This window comes from Theropithecus gelada, chromosome 7b (assembly GCF_003255815.1).
Source record: "Theropithecus gelada isolate Dixy chromosome 7b, Tgel_1.0, whole genome shotgun sequence".
In the NCBI taxonomy this organism is placed as follows: domain Eukaryota; kingdom Metazoa; phylum Chordata; class Mammalia; order Primates; family Cercopithecidae; genus Theropithecus; species Theropithecus gelada.
This window is the reverse complement of record NC_037675.1, coordinates 33,333,074-33,355,389: the sequence shown is the minus strand read 5'-3', so window position 1 is coordinate 33,355,389 and position 22,316 is coordinate 33,333,074. Positions and strand designations below refer to the sequence as shown.

The 22,316-nt window shown below is 39.2% G+C and overlaps 1 protein-coding gene across 1 annotated transcript in view; it reads right to left on the bottom strand.

Annotated features, from left to right (window-relative positions):
* Positions 1-8,438, bottom strand: part of AKAP6 (A-kinase anchoring protein 6) — a 516,267-nt gene extending 507,829 nt beyond the window's left edge. Inside the window, exon 1 of the mRNA XM_025392877.1 lies at positions 8,379-8,438. The gene's annotated coding sequence lies outside the window, so the exon portion shown is untranslated. The remainder of the gene's footprint in view (positions 1-8,378) is intronic.
* Between the last annotated feature and the right edge of the window lie 13,878 nt (positions 8,439-22,316).

The following is a 22,316-nucleotide window of genomic DNA, read 5'->3' as shown; positions in this document are numbered from 1 at the left end:
CAACAACAAAAAACAAACAAACAAGAAAAAAACAGAGTAAAACATGTTTTGTTTTGTTTTGTTTTGTTTTGTTTTGTTTTGTTTGAGCCAGGGTCTTGCTCTGATGCCCAGGCTGGAGTGCAGTGGTGCAACCATGGCTCACTGTAGCCTGGACCTTCTAGGCTCAAGCAATCCTCCCCGCTCAGCCTCCTGAGGCGCTGAGATTACAGGCATGAGCCACCATGCCAGGCCTGTTTCTCTTCTTATGCTGGTTATGTTATCTTTTTCTCCATCCTCGGCCTTTCAACCTATTTTCAGTTTAGTCAAAATTCAAATGTTTAAAAATCCTGTTATCAAGTATTTATTACTAAATTAATATAAACTGTAACATCTTAATTCACCAATCTGATTCTTTATTTGTTCTCAGAGGAATCATATCTCTTTTTGTGGTAGTTTTTATTGTTACCTTTGTTTTCAGATCTGTCCTTTTTTCTTGAAGAAGCTGCCCTTCTGAGGCAGTGTTCTAGAAGTTGTGTGCTCCTACTAGCCAAGCCTGAAGAAATGTTCATCCTTCGGCTTCTTCTTGTGCTGCCCATCTTCTCATCATCACCCCCTTATTTTTATTTACTTTTAATTTAAAATGAAATGTACCAATAACCCTAAAGGACAAATTTGTTAAACTGTACTTGCACAACTGTTTTCATGTTGCATATAGTCTCCTACCACATCACATACGCCCCTCCCGCCCACTGTTTCAGTTATTTCTAGTTGATTCTCCATAGAGGCTGCCTGCAAGACTGACTAATATGAGTTTTAAAGGGTCATTCCCTTTCAATTCACACAAAGACGAAAACAGATTAAATACAAGGAAGTATTTGAATTAACTATTAAAAGCTAAAAGCAAGCAGATTATTTCCAAGGGCCATATCAGAGAAACTGCAGTATCATTTGGTTTTCCATGGGCTACTTTTATGCTAACGTAATAGGAATAAACAGTGGCAGAGAGATGAGGGCCTCGGGGGCTGCTGGTGGGGAGGACTGTGATGAGTTCAGAACTGTCCCAAAAGGTCACATTGATAAGAGACTACCTGGGGTAGTAACAAACTATGAGCACTCAAGATTGAGAAAGCTGAGAAAGGGCTGAGAAACAAGAATTCTGAGTGGGCCAGCAAAAGTAATGAGTTATTAGACAAACACTTAAATCAAGAAATTGGATGAGAACAGAAGATGAGAGAACCTCCACAGATATGCTTGGAGCTCCATGTCAAGGTATGTTCAGAAAAAAGGAAGAACTAATCATGACCATCTATACGCACAGCCCAGCTAACACCATGTTAAATCTATGTCGCGCTCTCCAAGTAATAGATATATGTGTGCCTATAGTCATCCTTATTTGTAAAATGTTTGTTCTCTTAGCATATGATACTGTACATGGTAGATATGTGATGCATTTGTCAATTGTTGACTACTGGTGAAATGAGCTGAAACAGCTAGTTTTACAGCTTGTACAGTGATGGACATAGTGAGTATCAGAATTGTTCAGGGGTACAAGGTCTTGAGTTCCTGGGGCTTGATCCTTGAAGAAGACTCTATTCTTAGGCTTCTAAGAGGTGGCAAGAGTCCTTTCTGGATTTGTCAGGTTCCTGTTTACTCACACAGTCAAAAAAAATTTACCTTTTTCCTGTGCAGCAAGTGCCATCATTCATACTCATTTTCTAACAACTCTCTGCAAATCTGTAGATTAACAGATTAACACAGCCACTTCTCACGGTGACGTGATGGGTGGGAATGCTTCACCTACCGTAACGTCCAGGAGTCGGTCACCAGCATCTCATTATTATAAACAGTAATGGCAGATCTGGACTTCTGAACATTAGCATGGCTGGAACTGCCTTGCTGGAGAAGGGTTCATTATAAATATTGACTATAATTCCCTTTTAAATTGAAAAAAAAGAACTTTTCCTGTAGTAATATAACTGCGAATTATAGGCCCTCTGGCCTCCTGGAAAGAGAGAATTAAAAAAAAAAAAAAAAAGGAAAAAAGGATAGTACTAAAAAAAAAAATACCCAGACAGCATAAATATGTTGTGTAATTTAAATGAGAGTTAAACAAAGAAGGTGATAAAAGTAATCAAGTAGTAAACAAAGGGCAAGAGAATTAATATAAACATTGAACCAACAGGATGGTTAATTAGCTTGCTTTGCAAAGAAGATTTGATTTCTCCCCTGAAAGCAATGGTGGTGACAAATAAAGCTGACCTACCAAATATCTTCAAGTAATATCTTACTTCAAGTAATATCAAAAAATATCTTCAAGGATAATGTAATATATCCCCCATTGCCTATAAAAGAAATGCCACTGAGTTCCTGTGCATGCCACTGAATTCCCATGTACAAGGGCCTTGCTCTGGGTTGTTTTGACAATGGTCCCTTAGTTTTTCTAAGCACTACAATTTCTGTTTGAATTGTTCCAGAGTAGGAGGAAGCAGGGAGTCTCAAACTCAAACATCTACAGGGCTCAGGCAGTATCAGTGGGGGCACCAAAAGGGCCATATGGGACTGGCTACATAAGGTCCACTGCAAAATAAAAATGTGGAGCCTCTTATTTAAAAATTATTTTAAGAATTTCAAGATGGTTACAGAAGAGTATTAAACTAAGTGTGGACCCTTCTCAGTGCAGGGCCCTCTGCAACTACACAGGTTGCACACCCATAAAGCCTGCCCAGCAGCCATACAAAACAAGCTGCAGGCTAGGTTTTGCTCATGTATTAGCCAGTTTGAGACCCCATTCTAAAGCCAGGTGGGGTGATGTGTACCTGCAGTCCTAACCACTTGGGAGGCTGAAGTGGGAGGATCATTTAAGCCTAGAATTTCGAGGCTGCAGGGAGCAATGATTGCACTACTGCAATCTAGCCTGAGCGACAGAGTAAAACCCTGTCTCCAAAAAAAATCTGATAATAAAATAAAGGTTCCAAATTCTCTCCCTACTTCCACTTGTGACTTAAAGCACACCACTGCAAGATGGCTGGAAAAGTTTGGAGCATGCCCCATGGCTGAAGAACAGAGAAAAATATGGCTGGTGGTTTATGAGGAAAACAAAGTCTGTCCTTTATCTTCATCAAGTCTTAAAACCAACTCAGGAATTCAATTACTGACCGGTATGTGTTTGTAGAGAAGAAACGGTATGCCTTATTAATTCAAAATGCAATAGTCCCTCTCATTATCAGAGGATACGTTCCAAGATCCCCAGTGGATGCCTGAAACCATGGATAGCAACAAAACCTATACATACTATGTTTTTTCTTATACATATATACCTATGATAAAGTTTAATTTATAGATTAGACACAATAAGAGATTAACAATAACTAATAATAAAACAGAACAATTGTAACAACATGCCGGCATCACTAATCTTGAACTGTGGAGTCATTATTAAGTAAGATAAAGGTTATTTGAACATAAGCATTATGATACTGAGATAGTTGATCTGAAAACCAAGACGGCTATGAAGTGATTTAACAAGTTGGTAGCATATACAGTATGGATATACTGGACAAAGGGATGATTCACATCCCAGGCAGGACAGAACAGAATGGTGTGAGATTTCATTGCACTATGCAGAACAGCACATAATTTAAAATTTAACGTTTATTTCTGCAATCTTCCATTGAATATTTTCAAACCATGGATGACCATAACCACAAAAGGCTAAATCACAAATAAGGGCGGAGGAGGGGCTACTGTACCTAAAACGCTGTTGCCATAGCCAAAGTCCTATAAGGATCGCTATTCCTCTGAAAAACCACACTCAAGGGCCATCTACAGAGTTCAGTCAATCTGACTGTTTAGAGAAATGCTTCCCATTTAAAGCGATACTGTAAGGCACACTAGGGTGATTAGATGAGGCTGAAGGTAACTGGTATACCTGTCCTTGTATGGTACATACCTCCATCAGCAGGCTGGCTGGAATGCTCAATTTAGAGGGCTCTCTGGACAAACAGTTTTTAAAGGTGATGAATATCTTTATAAAAATAAAAATATCTCTCCTTAACTGATCTGCCATACACATTTCATATTTCCATATGTCAAGTTTGTCAACTGAGATAGACATGCACTATTTGACTGATTATAATTTTATTTCTCAAAATAGCTTATTCCCAAAAAATGCTAATTGCCATATTGGTCTTGTCCACATCCAGAAAGATTCTAATCCAAACCCAAGCAAGAAAAGAAAAGTTATTATTTAATGCAGTAAGTTTACCTCCACATATAAACCATATATGTATATGTACCTATACAAATGTGCACAGATAATGGGCTTTTCTAATAGCACAGGGGATAAAAAGTAAATAGAAATAGTATTGCAGTATTAGAGGGAATAAATTATTTTACAAATTTACCCATTTTTCCCTTCCCCTCTAGAATGTAGGGGGGGAAGAGATTTGCATCTGTCTTGTTCATTGCTATAGATTCCCTGACAATGCCTGGCATATAGGAGATACTCAATAAATACTTATTGAATTGAATTGAATCCATGGGATCAAAACAAATTGCCTTTCATGTGTTCTAGGATTACAAATAGAAAAAAAAATCAGAAACATGTAGCAAGACCACCAACTTCCTTAAATTCCACTGGCTATTTTATTTCCTAATTGGAACCTAACTCCTGTAGTCAATGCACCTAGTAGCTTTGATGCTTTCTGATCAGCCTCTCATTCCTGTACCTCATGCAGACACAAGCTTGGGCCTCTTTGGAGCAGGTTGGGACAAAGGTTAACTTCTTCCTGGAACCTAGAAAAGGCTAATAAGCCCTGTGGAATAATATTTGTAAGTATTCACCATACTGGAATCAATATCAACATGCTGTCAGTGTGTGCATTAGCCCCACATTCAAACAAAGAACAGCCCTTAGAGCCTAATAATGATGCTGGGCGTGGATAGCTGGGGATGAGCAAGATGATACAGAAATGACTGTATCAGCTCTCCTCAAACACAAGGCTTCCAGGATATTACACAAGACTATCATTCTTGTACTTTGTCAGAGATAGACAGGGTTTGGTTTCAGCCACTGATACATTCAGCAAAATAAATCCTCTATCTTCTTAACCTAAGAGATAGATTCAGGTTACACTTTCCAGACTGTGAGAGAAGTTTCTGCTTCCCTGGCAACACCAGGGAATACAAACATCTTAAAGTTAACAAAGCACCAGAAATATAGCTGATAAGACAGGTATATAACAAAGTTGAATCATTACTGACTCAGGTAAGACCTGCTTTGAGTGCAACTCCATCATGCCCACACTTATTGATGTAACATTTTCCATACAGAGGTCCTGCTAGAAAGTTATGTCAAGCAAGGGTAGTGGCAAAGGTCTAAGCATCAACTCTTGGTTACTTAAATCTCTAGGTACAAAGTAAATATTCACATCTGATCAAGATTCATGCTCCTCCTTACAGCGAAATCAATCTTAGTGTTGCAAATGAGATTTCATTCTACATGTGAAATCTGATTTTCCAATTAGAATGAGGAGGGGTGGAGTACATGTGATAGAGTATAGATGACTGATCTGTATGGTATACACAGTAAAGATGTCATAAAACTGAGATGACCATGGGTAAGCATGTGTGCTGCATGGCCAGAGTGCAATGATTTGGAATCACTTATTAACTACATAACCTTGGCTAAGTTTATTTGCCTGGCTAAGGACTGGTTTTTGCAAAATGTGAATAATAACACCTAATCCTATAAAGTGAGATTATTACTCTCTACTTCATTATAATAATATACACAAAACTTAATTCAGTACTGATACACAGTGAGAACTGAATAAATAATAGCTATGATTGTTATTATGATTATTATTTTTATCATCCCTAAGTGGCCTAGTTATCAGCAAATAATTGACTTCTTTGTAACTTTGTAATTTATTTATGAAAGCCATAACCAAAAGTACAGAGGACATTAACTTCTTGTGAGGCTTCCATGGCCTAAACTTTGTCCAATAAACATGGTCTTGATGATCTATCATTACTGTGAAACAAAATTCCATAAATTGTAGAAAGTTTCAGTGAGGCACCAATAAACGCAGCCATAGAGAAATCTCTTCCTTCCCCTATATATACACACACACACACCATCCACCTCTTGGGGATATATTAAAACTGAGCCAGTAATTAAGACATGCAGCTAATCAGAGAGCAGCACAGGCTGTGGCCCTCTGCAAAGAAACGAAGAAACAAAACATTAGGATGACAGCTCCCATTACCAGGGCTTTGTTCTCCTGGAGCAAAAAGAGCACAAAAGCATAAAGTTGGAGAACTGTAATTGCATTTTGAACATTTGTGGGGGGAAAAATTACAGGCTTGTCTGAACCGGGAGGATGTTCCACTAGATAACTGCGTCAGTCCACACCCACCAGCGCCCTTCCCCACCCTCAAAGCATGACTCCACTTTTTCTAACACTGCCCTTAAGGAATCTAGCTTTTGTGACTTCCAGTAATTGAACAAATCAACCACGATGAAGCAGCTGAACAGCACTTTAGACAAAAGAGACAAGAATTAAGCAAATAGAAAACTCATTAAAATGCTGCCTTTTGCTTTTTCTTACTCCTAGAAATTCATGTTACCAAACAAGTCTTTCTTGGTTGCTCTTCTTCAGAAATAACACTTTAAGAGAATTCTAATAGGCACTAAGTGATTTTCTCCAGATTTATAATCTAGCTATGAGACATACTTTCCCTTCCCCCATCACCATCTAGCACTCTTCCCTGTCACCTTAGAGCTTTTGACTTAGATGCATTCACACCCAGCAGTCCCAGCAGAGCTTTCTGCTCACATTATATGACATAAAAAAGCAGGCAATGAACAATTCATGCTCCTAAGTGCTTGCGATAAAGCCAGGCTGAGCTGACCTCTCCCATCCTATATAGCTGCATGTCAGAAACATAAGCTTAAAGGACTGAGAGTAGCAAGCATGCGTGATGTGGTATAAACAAACAAATTAAAATCTGAGGCCTTTCCTCTGGCTGGTGCCTAATGGTACTAACATGCTCAATTCTGTGCAAAAATAAATAAATAAGTAAATATAAATAAATCACTCAAAGCTAGCTAAAGTATTGCTTTTCCTGCTTTCCACGATACATCTCTTTAGCCTCAATAAACAGACTAAAAGAAGAGGAATTCAATGGTTGCCATTCTTTCGTGTAAGACTTTTTGAGTAAAAACTATCAATTTGGCAGCATTAAGCCACGAGACCACTCCCTGATTCTAAGTGGACATATTGATCAATTGAACTGACATGTGCCTCCTCCTTTTTCTCCCCTAGTAGCAATCAGCTGCACCAGGGAAATCCATTTCATTTCCCAAAACAAAAGGCAACACACCGCTCCTTATCTGGCCCTGTCAGACTAATTTTTTAGAAAAAAAAAATAATGAAGATGCCTAAAAACAGAGCTAGGAGTTGAAATGAAAATGATACATGTTTAGAGTTTTGGAATTGAGTTGAGGTTATGACTGAGTGCAGAGATCTGTATTCCCTACAACCACTGAGGACCCTGATATTTATTCATCATACCCAGATTTTTGTTAAAGTTAAGCAAGGGATGGCAACACCACTGCCACTTCAGAGGCTCTCCCCCAGGTTACCCTTCACTGCAACTGCCGCAGAGAGGAGACTTGTTCCTTTCTCAGTTACAAGTCAGTCTGCAAACAACTCCAGCTATTTCAGAGACTAGCTAGAGATGGAAAAATATGTGGCAGTCTTTCAACTAACTCTGAAGGACATGGGTTGAAGAACTACCATATAGATCAGAAGGCTCAAATAATTTCATTTGTGTTAGGTCTTTATGCTTTTAATAAATTCTGTCTTGAATATGCAAGAGATCCCCTTTCACATCAGGGTTATGTCAAATGCTTATTCAGCATTTGTTCCTTGCCATGAAGAAACTGAAACCCAACCGAGGTAAATACTGAATTTCATACTGCAAATCACTGAATATTTCATATTTCACAAGAGCAAAGAGGGGGCCAATTAGCTCTGCCTCCCAAAAGGAAATCTATATTTTTACAATGCTTAAATACTGTTAACTACTCATTTTAAAGCTTATTTGGGGTTTTGCAATTGAAAATCATCTTACGTTTATGAAAAATTCTGTAAGAACACTTAAAAATAACAGACAGAGCTGGAGCAAGAATAATTCTACATATTTTAATTCCTGTATGACTCTTACAGGCCTTTGTCTTAACCCGGCAGCCTGAAAAACAGATTTAGGTAAAACAGCCCTTCTTTTCCCAGTCCATTTTAAGCAGAGACAACATCCCCCAATCTCCGCCTTAGCAGACACCGACTAACCAACAAAACAGCCATGCAATTAAGGCCCAGACATTTAACACTCACCATCTCCTGATCCCACCGTCTTCTTTTGATGTTTACAGCACATCTGTAGGATGCAATACTAGGAGATGCCTTGTTTGACCTGCTGCATGATGCTGTGACATCAGTTCAGATGATGCAGCTCATTATGGGAAAGACTGCTGTTGCTATGGCAACTGGGATGTGCTAGGAATCCTTGCTGCATTTCCAGTGGAGCCTGAGACAATACGGAAGCCCTGTAAGAAACAGACGATATGCAAAATTTAGACCAAAGGATGAGGATTCCTCATTGGACTAAAATCCATAGGTTTAGAAGGGATTTCCCTGAAAGCATTTTGGAAAAAATAAAAATTATCTCCCACTTTGTTGTTAAACATTTAGAAAAAAAGGTAGGAAGAGAAAATAGAATTAGTACTAAGCAAATAAAAACTGAAATGTATAGTGTTTCCTTATTAGACAATTTGATCACTTTTTCCTCCCTGGTCAGCACTGGGATAGCTTTTTTAAAGTTATTAAAAATAATTTTTGCTCATCTGTCAAAGACCAAAAGAACAAAACAGTGAGCACAAAAACAATTTAAAATGGAATATAAACAGCTGACCAAATGACTCTCTCAAGCAAACAAGTTTTAATTCTCAAAACATGAGCAAACCCTTGGCCAATGAAGTCTGTCCTGGTCATTTTCCCTGATGAACACCAACCCACAGAACCTTCTCATGCAGAGTAATCTCGGTTTTCACCTGGTCATCAGATACGCAGCAAAGGGAAGTTTGGAATCTAAAGGGGCATAACACAACACCCTCAACTTCTAGTGACTCTTCCTTTGGCCTGCAAGGAACCCCTCCCTTTGATGGCCAAAACGCATGTCAGTCTTTTCTGGGATCAAACGTAGTGATTGGAACAAGTAGCAGACCTGGTAGAAACTTCCTAAATCATTGGCATTCCAAACATTGGGGTCTGTTTTCTTCTTTTCTGAGCAATAAAACTGCCTACCACACAGATTATTCATGCTCCTCCCCACCCCCAAAAGCTGGAACTGGGTGACAAGCCATATTTAAACAAGACACAGTAAGGTATTTCTCCAGTTGGTAAAAGAAAAGCAAACCTAAAGCAATCACTTCTTTCCAGTCCTGAGGAGAAACAAATATCATGTGGTGAGAACTAGGGGGAAGGAGATATGGACACAGCAGCCTATGTTTTGCATATTTAATATTTGCAGGCCATTAATAGAGGAAAAAAACAGAATCAAGCTGACCTGTATCCACTCTGTCTTCACAACTCTGAAAAAGAACAACATTCCAAAAGTTTAAAATATAATGAGACAATTATGTTGTCTCCTCCTGCTTGAGATTTTAAAATGACACTGTTAACCACCAGCATAGGAGGTATGGGATGAGTGGCAGAAGGAATTCAGGCAGTGTCTCTGTAAATAGGGGCTAATAAAATGCCTGAGAAGTGCCAAGATCCCAGCAGGGTGCACCATCAACCTCACACAGAGCAACCCTGCCCTAGATGGGAAGACAGACTTGTTCTTGCTTCACCTAGAGAGGAATTAAGAGACCAAAGCAGGAGGTGAATCTGCCTGCGTAGGTCCTCAGTGGCATCAGCAGAGCCTGACTCCCCCACTTTATCTTAGACTTCAGACCACATGCCACACACAAGGAGAGAAGTAGTAGGCAGCTACCCCAGTGCAAAGAGCATGGATCTGAGAGTGAGGAAACCCAACTGTAAATGCCAGGTCCTCCTAGAGCATCTGCGTGACATCAGGCCAATTGATTAACTTCCTGGGGCCTCAAGTTTTTCATCTGCAGAGAAGATTGATTTAGCTAATAACCACAGTTTTCAGGTTTTTCATTAGCAATATAACCTTTATTTTAATGATACAGATCAAAGCTGGACTGCCTTGGTTGAGGCAAGATAAGAAGCCCAGAGCCCAGACTGATGAGCCATTCTCAACCACTCCCTCCAACTTCATTTGCTATAAGCTGACTCTTTAAGATATCTCTGAAGAACCCCTCAGCCTCTGGAGAAGATAAAAAGACGTGGATCTATTATAGAACAAGATTAGTCTTTCCAGAGCTAAAATCCACATGCTATAAAGAGGAGAGGACAGGGTGGGAGCAGGTGTTCCAGATTTGAATATGGCTTCTCAAGATGGTAAGAATCTTGTTAATCGTCTTTTCCAGAAGCAAGTCAATAGTTTGGTGGGAAGAAATGGATGACTCATCAAACCTGAGGCCAGGTCAAACTTTTAACAACGTGAACTAGCTAAATTGCTGGCCCACAAAATGGCACTCACCAATGAAACAGAAGTGGAAGTGGAAAGCAACACCTCCAAAGGTGGCTAAGACCAAGTGTCTCTTCTTCATATTTTCCTGTCCTGCTAGCTGGATGCAAACAATCCAGTGGAACTCTGAAGCCCAGAAAGATAATGGCCACACATTGTGGATGGAGCCTGGGTCCCTGAATGACTGCATGGAGCTCAACCCTCCTCTCCTAACTACCCATTGACCTACACTGGGCTTCAATGAGTGAGAAACAAACCACCACCGAGATTCTGGGGTAGTTTATTCTGAATAAATTATCTATTTATAGACAAAATTATAATAATTTAATAAAATATAATAAATTTTCTAACAAGATTATATTATATATCATTATTTATGATAAAGTGACAGTGTCAAAAACATGTTCCTTTATTGCAGACTTTCTTTTTTTATTTTATATTACTTTAAGTTCTGGGATACACGTGCAGAACGTTCAGGTTTGTTACACAGGTATACATGTGCCATGGTGGTTTGCTACACCTATCAACCTGTCATCTAGGTTTTAAGCCCTGCATGAATTAGCTATTTGTCCTAATGCTCTCCCTCCCCTTGCTCCAACCCCTCGATGGGCCCCAGTGTATGATGTTCCCCTCCCTGTGTCCATGTGTTCTCATTGTTCAAATTCCATTTATGAGTGACAACATGCAGTGTTTGACTTCCTGTTCCTGTGTTAGTCTGATGAGAATGATGGCTTCCAGCTTCATTCTTTTTTATGGCTGTAGAGTATTCCATGGTGTATATGTGCCACATTTTCTTTATCCAGACTATCATTGATGAGGATTTGGGTTGGTTCCAAGTCTTTGCTATTGTAAATAATGCTGCAATAAACATACATGTGCATGTGCCTTTATAGTAGAATGATTTATAATCCTTTGGGTATATACCCAGTAATGGGATTGCTGGGTCAAATAGTATTTCTGGTTCTAGATCCTTGAGGAATCTGTCTTCCACAATGGCTGAACTAATTTATACTCCCCAAAATAGTGTAAAAGTGTTCCTATTTCTCCACAGCCTCTCTAGCATCTGTTGTTTCCTGACTTTTTAATAATCGCCATTCGAACGGGCATTAGGTGGTATCTCATTGTGGTTTTGATTTGCATTTCTCTAATGACCAGTGATGATGAGCTTTTTTTTCATATGTTTCTTGGCCACATAAATGTCTTCTTTTGAGAAGTGTCTGTTCATATCCTTTGCCCACTTTTTGATGGGGTTCTTTCATTCTTATAAACTTTTTTTAAGTCCCTTATAGATTCTGGATACCACCTTTGTCAGATGGGTAGATTACAAAAATTTTCTCCCATTCTATAGGTTGCCTGTTCACTCTGATGATAGTTTCTTTTGCTGTGCAGAAGCTCTTTAGTTTGATTAGATCCCATTTATCAATTTTGGGTTTTGTTGCAATTGTTTTTGGTGTTTTAGTCAGGAAGTCTTTGCCCATGCCTATGTTCTGAATGGTATTGCCTAGGTTTTCTTCTAGGGTTTTTATGGTTTCAGATTTTACATTTAAGTCTTTAATTCATCTTGAATTAATTTTCGTATAAGGTGTAAGGAAGGGGTCCAGTTTCTGTTTTCTGCATATAGCTAGCCAATTTTCCCAGCACCATTTATTAAATAGACTGCAGATTTTCTAAGAGTTTTAAATCTGCTAATATGCATTGAGACTCTCCTGTAGAAATATAGTATGCAGTATTTTCCTAATTTATATTTAACCACAGAATCCTTTTTTCACAGACTAATGTTCCATTGGCTGTCCATCTATACAACACAGTAAATATGACTGTAAACAGCAATGAGCTAGAACACCACTAAACCTCCTATTCAGCCTGGGGCTACAGAAGAAGGAAAAAATAAAACTTCTCTCACCTTCTGCACAACTCAGTCTGCCTCCAATCTTTCTCTGCCATCCTGAACTGACAAGACAGAAATCTGGTAGTATCATTTGCAGACAGCAACATTTATAGAAATGTGTCCTCCTGGCCGCTTTTTCCTATTTGTAGGTAGGCGTTGGCTATAGTTTGAGTGCTCCCTCCAAAATTCATGGGTTTGGTTTTCTGGGTTTTTTGTTTGTTTGTTTGTTTTTGTTTTGTTTTGTGTTTTGTTTTGTTTTGTTTTAAGAGGAGGCATCTCAATATGCTGCCCAGACTGGATTCAAACTCCTGAGCTCAATGAATCCTCCTGCCTCAGCTTCCCAAGTAGCTGGAACTAGGCTCATGTTGAAACTTAATTGCCATTGTGATGATATTTAAGAGGTAGGGCCCTCATGAATAGACTAACACCACTATCATAGGAGTAATTTAGTGACTGCAGGAGTTCAGCCCCCTTTTTCCATCTCCTGCATTCTCACCCTCTCTCACCATGTGATCTCTTCCACAATGTTATGATTCAGCAAGAAGGTCATCACCAGATGCAGCCCCTTGATCTTGGACTTGCAGCCTCCAGAACTGTGAGCCAAATAAACTTCTACTGCTTATAGATTACTCAGTGTTAGATATTGTTATAGCAGCAAAATATGAACTCAGACAAAACTGTATCCCAAATTCTTATTATTTCGAAAGCAAATTAGTATTATTTCCAAATCATCAGCTCATGATGCAAACATACATCTTGTGTTTGCATGTTAGGGTTCTTAAAAATCTTAAAGCCATTTCTGAAAATGCAGCTGGCCTGCATCTCCTAGTATACAATGAGAAAATTTGTAGATCTGAGGAATGTGTCTGTTAGTTAAGGAAGTACTAATGGATTTCACAGCTAAGCCCCTAAATTACTCTGGCTAAATATAATTGTGTATGTCTTATTCATTTGAACTCTAACTGAATATTCGTGACTGCAGATGACCTTCTACATGGTCATTCAAGACCTCTCTCTTGAGGTTTCACCTTCCTCTAATGCCTTAGATTCCTGGGCATCAGTTGACCAATTGAGGAAAGATGGGAGATGGTACATGGGGAAGTTTTCATGGGCTAGATCTGGAAGTACCCTTCTTCACTTCCACCCCACATTCTACTGATTAGAAGTTGGTCAAATGGCTATACCTATTTCAAGATAAGCTGGAAAATAGAATTTAGCTTTGTGCCATGAGAGAAAGGAAATAGCTAAAATGCACAGTTATCCAGTTCTGCCACATCATGAGATCAGGAATATGATCCTTGCTTCAGGCTGCATTTTACATATGTGTCTGAAATACCTTCAGTCAGTCTTCTTAAGCTCAATTGAACATTCAGGTGTATAAGACTATCACAGCCAACATTTGGCAGCAGCGTACTCAGAGAGTTTGCCAACAGAGCAGCATCAGGCATTCCTCTTCTCTGGAGTCTTGTGGTAATCCATGAAACAATCTATACAGTATCCAAAACTATTCTATCTGGCTCCCAGGTGACAGTTTAAGAACAGAGGTAAGAACACATTAGGCAAGTTCAAGAGTGCCCAGCCTTGAAAGCCTCATTCCTCACAGAAACCAATATCTTTGTAACAACTTTATAGGCATAACTTCCAGATCCCTCTAAGAGCCACACCTGGTTACAAGAGTCACTGCACCTAGAGAAGCCCAAAACTACAGCTTCCTCTTAGAATTTATAGTTATCTCAAACTAGCTACTAAGAAGGGCTTACTCCTCATCTCCCATTTCAGATGTAGCCAGGGAATATAATGAATGGAACAGGGCCATGACAGAGTAAACAAACAACCCCTCTTGGAGAGCAGAGTCAGAGCCAGACCAGGTAAATCCCCCTTCTCCAAGGCAGTCATTTTCACTAACCAAGGGTCATTTTTACCCTAACCAATGTTACCCAACAACATGGTTGACATTTTACTGTTTTCAAGGGAAGAGAGTTAGAGAGTAAACCAAAGGTCAAAATCTGATGCAGAAGGAGAAAGGGTTTAGTGAATCCTCTACCAACCGTGCCCAATTCTGGCTTTAAAAAAACCTTCATTCACAAAATAGAAAAGTATTCAAACACTCTAACCACATGCCTATATGATCAGAAGCCCATGCTGACTATGGATGCTGCTTCAATCAGTACACTTTCTATACTTTCTGAGAGTATTTGGAGGCCAAAAATATTTGGACATCAGATATTTAGGCACAGTGCATATATGTGGCTGCTATTGTTGTTGAATGCTCAGCATCCCTCTGCTTTATGTAGGTAGCCATGTAAAGAAGAAATTATTGCCTAATGATTATTAATCATTGGCAATCAGAACAGAACTTGCAGCAGTAATAATGGTATACAAATTCAGTTATTTTGTTACCTAATGTTTGCATTTATTATTTCCTCTTAAGATATCACCTTTTTCTACATTCAAACTTACATGCTTTGGGTGGGAATCTAACCAAAGGAATGGAGTATGTGACCCAATCAATCTTAAGCTAATCAGTTTATTACATTCCCCCAACCCATGGAAATTAGCTCACAGGTGTACATGGGATACCACTGAAGCCACTGAGAAGCAATGAAACATTTTACTGAAAATCGCTATTGGCTCCTGATTTTGAATAGGAAAGGATGTCAAGTCTAAAGTTGCTCATCCATTTTGTATTCATGAATGAAGAACCTAAGAATAAAGCCAACACAAGGAGAAGAGCAGAGCTGAGTTGAGAAAAAGGAACACTGTTCTCTCACCACTTGTGCCAGAAATCAGCCTTACTCTGGTTCTGTTGGTTAGGAGTCCAAAAGTCCCTGTTTCTGCCTAAGGCAGTGTATGGCTTGGAGGTTCAGTCACAGTAAACAGAGGCCTACCTGATCCACAAAGTCATCTGAGAAATTGTGTAATGTATAAGTAGGCACTGTATGATGCAGCTTCCTAGGAAGGGAAAATAAAAGCTCTTAGGTCCCAGAGGGGTACACAGCCTCAGAGCTGAGACCCCTTCAAAGGGTTAGGTTCAGGGCCAGCACGGGTAAGACCTACTCACAAGGTAGATGCAAGATATTATCCTCCTTTACTCCTGAACGTTCCCAAATTTACGATAGTGACCACCATCTTAGTGAGCCTGAGTTCCATTCCTCTCCTTTCCCAGGCAAAATTCCCATCGGCAAAGACGAAAACCTCAACAATCCCAGGGAGGGTAGATCAGATCTTGAACGAACATTAGATTTGGAATCTGAAGTGGACCTTGGGGTGATTTTGCCCACAGAAACTTGCCCTAACCAGTTCAGAGATTTCTCTGACATCCTTCTGAATTCAAGATTTTCTCCTGTCTGACTTTATAGAACTTTATAGTGTTTTTATTTGTTTTTGTTTTTGTTTTGTTGTTTTGAGACAGGATCTCTGTTGCCCAGGCTGGACTGCAGTGGCACAATGACACTTCACTGCAGCCTCAACCTCCCAGACTCAGGTGATCCTCCCACCTCAGCTTCCTGAGTAGCTGGGACTATAGGCGTGCCAGCATGCCCACGTAATTTTTGTGTTTTTTTTTTTTTTTGAGAACAGGGTTTCACCATGTTGCCCAGGCTGGTCTTGAACTCTTGGGCTTAAGCAATCTGCCTACCTCGGCCTCCCAAAGTGCTAGGATTACAGGCATGAGCCACAACCTCTGATCGACCAGTGTTTTGCTGTTTCATTTTTAACTCCAAACACAAACATTTGACAGGGAACCAAGTGGCTTTAATGTGTTAATGGAAGCACAATTGTGCTGCTTTATATAGGCAAAGGAAAACACTGAGGATGAACATATTAGGCAGGAGTTTACAAGCTTTTTGAACCCTGCACTGGGGCTTTCCTGTTTTAGCATTCAATATTTTCATAGGTCTTAATCTTCCCTCCTCAAGTAGGCAGCTCTTTATGGTACTGCTATTTTGGTCACACTCCTAGGCATAAGTAATTTCTTAATAAGTCCTTCTTAATTCTTAATTTTTTTGAGAAAAATAACATTATTTCCATTCCAGGCAATGATAAGCTTCCTGCAAGCTTTCTCTTTATCACCCCAGTGTTTGAAATATTGTAAGATTCCACTAAGGTTTATATGTGTAAATCTTTATCCCTTCCTTTACTGCCTAAAATACCAAAATATAATTTGCTAATGAAAAGATTAGACCTAAAATGACAAAGCAAGTCAGCAAGAAAACACCTACTATGTGTCATCAGAGTTCTTATTTGCAGGAAATAAAGTGGTGCTCATTATACCTGTTTTCAAGTTATTCACAACTGTCTTGTAACTAACACAGCAATTTCACCCCACAAGTTATTTTAACTTAGTCTCTGCCCCTTACCCAAGAAAAAATATTGATAATCAATCCTCATTTACAAATATCATCCCAACATAAACACAATACACTCTAGAAAAATGGAAATTTCCAAGATAATTTTAAAGATGCTCATTTTTTAAGGAAAATTAATTATATCATGCTTACGAGGTAAAAATCCTTCAGTAAATAATATATTAAAGGGTACACTACAACAAAATCACAGCAGCTCCAACAAAAAAGATTTATTTATGGGGTAGAAACATTTTCTTTAGCGAATAATCCAGTTTGACAAATATACTCTTAAAAATCAGCTCTATGAATTATAGGGTTGTACACCATTCACAAGTCTTTTCATTTGCTAAGGTTCTACGAAATAAACAAGAGCTGAAATCCTACATCCTATTATAGGTATCAACTTCCTTTTACCTCTAGCTGAGACTTTACATCAGCCTGCCTTGTATTCCACTAAACAGATGTTTGTCACAGAAACAACTTCAAGCTCCTTTGGGTCAAGGACTGTCTTCCAGAGTAGCATAGGTTGTGTAGCAAGCACTTGTCGGGCACCTCGCCTAGTAAATGCTTTTTGTCTGAGTTTGCCAAATTCAGCAACTTAATCCTCCATCCCATTCTCCAACCTCTGGCCAGTTAAAGACGTGCAATCAAAAATTCCAAAACCGGCCAGGCACAGTGGCTCACACCTGTAATCCCAGCACTTTGGGAGACCGAGGTGGGTGGATCACCTGAGGTCAGGAGTTCGAGACCAGCCTGGCCAACATGGTGAAACCCTGTCTTTACTAAAAATACAAAAATTAGCTGGGTGTTGTGGTGCATGCCTGCAGTCCCAGCTACTTGGGAGGCTAAAGCAGGAGAATCACTTGAACCCTAGAGACAGAGGTTGTAGTAAGCTGTGATCGTGCCACTGCACTCCAGCCTAGGCAACAGAGCAAGACTCCTTCTCAACAAAAAAAAAAAAAAAAAAAAAAATTCCAAAGTCAACAGTCAAACATAAATGTGTGTGCATATAAATACACACACATATGCATATAGATTTAAAAACATTAGTGACAATGAATTTTTGCATATATTATCAATCTTTCATTCTCATACTAGTCAATGACATCATTTTATATTTGTTTACTAATATACTACTGAAATAAACATTCTATCAAGGTTCTTATTATGAAAATATTTCACAGTAATATAAAATATTATTGCTTCATAGAATTCTTCTGAAAAGGATTACACAGACACAAACATAAAAGTAAATATATAATACTCATAAGTATACATGTCACAAAAAGAACATATACAATAATATATACATTGAGATATAAAAAGAACAAAATCAAGTAATAAAATCATTGCTTTACTCAGTTCTATGTTTATAGTGCTTACTTACCCAGCTCTTATTTGGAAGTTGGCCAAAGAAATCAACATTTTTCCCAACAATATAAGATTGAAACAATTTGGGACCTGTTTTACTGGTGTGCTGACTTGGCTTAATGTCTCCTTTTTTTTTTTTTTTTTTTTTTGAGACAGAACCTCTCTTTGTCGCCCAGGCTGGAGTGCAGTGGCCTGATCTGATTTCAGCTTACTGCAGCCTCCACCTCCCAGGTTCAAGCGAGATTCTCCTGCCTCAGCCTCCCAAGTAGCTGGGACTATAGGCATTCACCACCATGCTGGCTGATTTTTGTATTTTTAGTAGAGACAGGGTTTCACCACATTGGCAAGGCTAGTCTCAAATTCCTGACCTCAAGTGATCCACCATCCTCTGCTTCCCAAAGTGATGGGATTACAGGCATAAGCCACCACACCCAGCATTGACTTAGTGTCTTAAACCACCTAAGAAGTGTGGCATAACTGAAGCATACCCACTGTGGTTGACCACCACCAGAATAATGTTTGGTTCAGGATTTGAATTGTTAATGGGATGCTGTAGAATATCACTAATATACTACATTGGATAAGTTAGACCGAAGAAAAGGATGATGCTCCGAGGTGAAAATGAGCCAGCCTATATTACATATGTGATATTTCAAGTGTTCATCTTAGAACAGGTAAATACTAAATCCCCACCCCCACCCAAAGAGGGGCCACTCTGAGTTCCTGAGGAAGCGCTGCTTCTGATGCTCTGTGAGGCTCCCATGCACTGCAGGCTTTGAAATCAGCTTTGGAGTCCTCTTCTTCTGCAGGCACCAGCCTTATGAGTAACTGTCACTCAGATGGTGGGATCTGAGGAGAATGAGTCTAGTTTGCCCTACGGTCTCCCTCACAAACCTGCTTTGGTTCCTAAATTACCTCAGAATTCAGTCCAATCAGTTGGAAGGTAACGAACCTTTTAAAGGAGAGGTATCACCGTCGGCCATCCACAACCATGGATATCTGCAAAGCAGCACATGCTGTGGGAAAGATACTAACTAGACTAGTGGGAAGGTAGTTAGGTTGGAGCCCCAGCACTAACTAGCCGCAGGAAATCAAAATAACTGCTCTGCTTACCTAACATTGCTATCATCCACTAAGAAGTAAAAGGCTGTATTTGAGCTTAAAGGGAAAAGGGAAACCAGTAAAGGGGAAGAGAAAAGCAAAGAAAAAAAGAGGGAAAAAAAGGGGGAGAAAGGGGACTGAAAGGGATTAGGGAAAAAAAGGAGGAAAAAAGGACAGGGAAAAGGGAGGAAGGAAAGGAAGGAGGAAGAAAAGAGGTTCAACAGGAGAAAATGGAAGGGGACAAGCAAAGAGAAGGGAAAGAAGTAAAGGTTGGGGGAGGAATCAAAGAAGGTAGGCTTTAAAATCTAAATTCCTTTCTGCACGTTACTCCCACCTAAAATCTGCCCTTGGGCAAATAATTTATCTGGGCTTTATGTTTTTTCCCCTCTGGGAAATGGGGATAATACCTGCCTTACAAGATTATTATAAAGATTAGCAATCATACATCTATTCAACAAATCTTTATTGAGCACCTACTATGTACCAGTCACCACTGTTCCAGGTGCTTGGGATACATCAGTGAACAAACAGGCCATGACCCCTGTCTTTGGGGAGCTCATATTCTAGTATAAGTTAAAGGATCCACCATGGTGCCTGGCATATGTCAGACATGCAATAGATATTGGTTAATATTTTCATCGATACCCTATAATAACATATAAGGTGTTATGAAATATAAAATATTATTATTAGCCCAAATTAATCAGATTAGCCAGATTGCATTCCTATGGAGAAATGAAACTTAGAAGAGGTAAACTTTGATGTGCAGCGTAAGAAAGGTCTGGCAAACCAGATGGTGCCTGGGAGAGAGACTGAGGTAGAGCCCGGTGTATCCCCAGGAAGGACAGCCCTGCGTCATCAGTAGGAGAAAATTGCTCTTTGACCAGAAACATCCACTGTGGACAATTAAATGAAGAGAAATAAACTACCATAATACAGATGCTCCTTGGCTTACAATAAGATTACACCCCAATAAATCCATTGTAAGTGGAAAATATCATAAATAGAAAATGCATTTAATACACCCAACTACCAAACCACATAGCTTAGCCTAGCTTACCTTAAACATGCTCAGAGTACTTAAAGCAGCATACAGTTGGGCAAAATCACCCAACACCAAGCATATTTTATAATAAAGTGTTGACTATCTCATGTAATTTATCAAATATGGTACTGAAAGTGAGAAACAGAATGGTTGCATGGGTACTCAAAGTACAGTTTCTACTGAATACATATCACTTTTACACGATCCCAAAGTTGAAAAATCATTAGTGAAACCATTAAGTAGGGGACCAACTTATTTGAGCTGCTATATTTATTTTCCTAGAACCCCAGGTTATTCTAAAGATTAATCAGGGCTGAGAAACATTGAACTAAATAATTAATGTGTGAATAATTGAGAGCTACTTTGTCACATTATGTGAAGTATAAGTAGATAATTAGTGTACATGAAGAATCACCACAAACTTTGTTTGGCTAGGACAGGAACTTTTGAGTTTTTCTACTAAGCATGACATATTTGCATTGATATACTTTCTTTGTTCACTTGACTTACAGAAGGTGAGGGGGAGTGTGCATGATGAGGCTAGACAGCGGGGCAGAATGGATCTTAAATGTGACTCACAGAGGGCTCATTCTAAGGGGGTGCCATTTACCATTTAAACCAGAAAAGGGCATAATCTGAATACTATTCTTCTAATAGAGTTTCCAAATATTTCCTTCTCATCTGGGCTTCCTATAAATGGGCTCTTCTTTTTGTAGTTGTTTGTTTGTTTGTTTGAGACACAGTCTTACTCTGTTGCCCAGGCTGGAGTACAGTGGCACAATCTCGGCTCACTGAAACCTCCGCCTCCCAGGTTCAAGCGATTCTCCTGCCCTAGCCTCCCAAGTAGCTGGGACTATAGGCGCAACCACGATGCCAGGCTAATTTTTGCAGTTTTTAGTAGAGACAGGGTTTCACCATGTTGGCCAGGCTAGTCTCAAACTCCTGACCTCAGGTGATCCACCTGCCTCGGCCTCGCAAAGTGCTGGGATTACAGGCGTGAGCCACCACGCCAGGCTGGGCTCTTCTATTAATCTCTAAATTGGTATGTTTCTCTCATTTTTGATTTTATCTAGAAGCTATCTTTTAATTGGAATGGGTAAAAGTTTCTTGAGTAATACCCCACAAACACAGGCAACCAAAGAAAAAATGAACAAATGGGATCACATCAAGTTAAAAAGCTTCTTCACAGCAAAGGAAACAATCAACAAAGTAAAGAGACAACCCACAGAATGATAGAAAATATTTGTAAACTACCCATCTGACAAGGGATTAATAACCAGAATATATAAGGAGCTCAACTCTGTAGGAAAAAAAAAAATCTAAGTATCTGATTTCAAAATGGGCAAAAGACCTGAATAGGTATTTCTCAAAAGAAGACATACAAATGGCAAACAAGTATATGAAAATGTACTCAACATTACTGATCATCAGAGAAATGCAAATGAAAACTACAATGAGATATCATCTCACCCCAGTTAAAATGACTTTTATCCAAAAGACAGGCAATAACAAATGCTGGTGAGGATGTGGAGAAAACGGAACCCTCATACACTGTTGGTGGGAATGTAAATTAGCAAAACCACTGTGAGAACACTTTTAGGGTTCCTCAAAAAACTGAAAGTTGAGCTACCATACAATCCACCCATCCAATTCCTACATATATGTCCAAAAGAAAGGAAATCAGTATATCAAAGAAATATCTGCACTCCCATGTTTATTGCAGCACCATTCACAATAACCAAGATTTGGAAGCAACCTAAGTGTCCATCAACAGATGAATGGTTAAAGAAAATGCACTATATACATAAATACACAATAGAGTACCATTCAGTCACAAAAAAGAATAAGATCCTGTCAATTGCAGCAACATGCATGGAACTGGAGGTTGTTGTGTTAAATGAAATAAGTAAGGCACAGAAAGACA